At 35.2% G+C, this 1,698-nt stretch overlaps 1 protein-coding gene across 10 annotated transcripts in view; it reads right to left on the bottom strand.

Moving 5' to 3' along the window:
- The window catches only part of RNF180 (ring finger protein 180), a 302,861-nt gene that overhangs the window by 214,008 nt on the left and 87,155 nt on the right, over positions 1–1,698 (bottom strand). The window lies entirely within an intron of this gene.

Here is a 1,698-nt window from a genome sequence, read left to right as displayed (position 1 = left end):
CCCTCTTTTTCTTGATGAGTCTGGCTAATGGTTTATCAATTTTGTTTATCTTCTCAAAGTACCAGCTTTTAGTTTTATTGATCTTTGCTATTGTTTTCTGTTTCTATTTCATTTACTTCTGCTCTGATCTTTATGATTTCTTTTTTCTGCTAACTTTGGGATTTGTTTGTTCTTCTTTCTCTAGTTACTTTAGGTATAATGTTAGATTGTTTATTTAAGATGTTTCTTGTTTCTTAAGGTAGGCTTGCATAGCTATAAACTTCCCTCTTAGAACTGCTTTTGCTGCATCCCACAGGTTTTGGATCATCGTGTTTTCATTGTCATTTGTCTCTGGGTATTTTTTCATTTCCTCTTTGATTTTTTCAGTGATATCTTGGTTATTCAGTAACGTATTGTTTAGCCTCCACGTGTTTTTGTTTTCTTATGATTTTTTCTCTGTAATTCATTTCTAATCTCATAGCATTGTGGACAGAAAAGATGCTTGATATGATTTCAATTTTCTTAAATTTACTGAGGCTTGATTTGTGACCCAAGAAGTGATCTATCCTAGAGAATGTTCCGTGCGCACTTGAGAATAAATTGTAATCTGCTGTTCTTGGATGGAATGTCCTATGAATACCCATGAAATCTATCTGGTCTACTGTGTCATTTAAAGCTGTTGTTTCCTTATTTATTTTCATTTTAGATGATCTGTCCATTGGTGTAAGCGAGGTGTTAAAGTCCCCCACTATTATTGTGTTACTGTTGCCTTCCTCTTTTATAGCTGTTAGCAGTTGCCTTATGTATTGAGGTGCTCCTATGTTGGGTGCATATATATTTATAACTGTTATATCTTCTTCTTGGATTGATCCCTTGATCATTATGTAGTGTCCTTCCTTGTCTCTTGTAACATTTTTTATTTTAAAGTCTATTTTATCTGATATGAGTATTGCTACTCCAGCTTTCTTTTTATTTCCATTTGCATGGAATATCTTTTTCCATCCCCTCACTTTCAGTCTGAATGTTTCTCTAGGTCTAAAGTGGGTCTCTTGTAGACAGCATATATATGGGTCTTGTTTTTGTATCCATTCAGCAAGCCTTTGTCTTTTGGTTGGAGCATTTAATCCATTCAAGTTTAAGATAATTATCCATATGTATGTTCCTACGGCCATATTCTTAATTGTTTTGGGTTTGTTTTCGTAGGTCCTTTTCTTCTCTTGTGTTTCCCAGTTAGAGAAGTTCCTTTAGCATTTGTTGTAGAGATCGTTTGGTGGTGCTGAATTCTCTTAGCTTTTGCTTGCCTGTAAAAGCTCTTGATTTCTCCATCAAATTTGAATGAGATCCTGCTGGGTAGAGTAATCTTGATTGTAGGTTCTTCCCTTTCATCACTTTAAGTATGTCATGCCACTCCCTTCTGGCTTGTAGAGTTTCTTCTGAGAAATCAGCTGTTAACCTTATGGGAGTTCCCTTGTATGTTATTTGTCATTTTTCCCTTGCTGTTTTCAATAATTTTTCTTTGTTTTTAATGTTTGCCTATTTAATTACTATGTGTCTTGACATGTTTCTCCTTAGGTTTATCCTGTATGGTACTCTCTGTGCTTCCTGGACTTGGGTGGCTATTTCCTTTTGCATGTTAGGGAAGTTTTCGACTATAATCTCTTCAAATATTTTCTCAGGTCCTTCCTCTCTCTCTTCTCCTTCTGGGACCCTTATAATGTG

The sequence above is a fragment of the Physeter macrocephalus genome, chromosome 8, assembly GCF_002837175.3.
Source record: "Physeter macrocephalus isolate SW-GA chromosome 8, ASM283717v5, whole genome shotgun sequence".
Classification (NCBI taxonomy): Eukaryota; Metazoa; Chordata; class Mammalia; order Artiodactyla; family Physeteridae; genus Physeter; species Physeter macrocephalus.
Note: the sequence above shows the minus strand (reverse complement) of the source record. Positions and strands in the feature narration are given on the sequence as shown.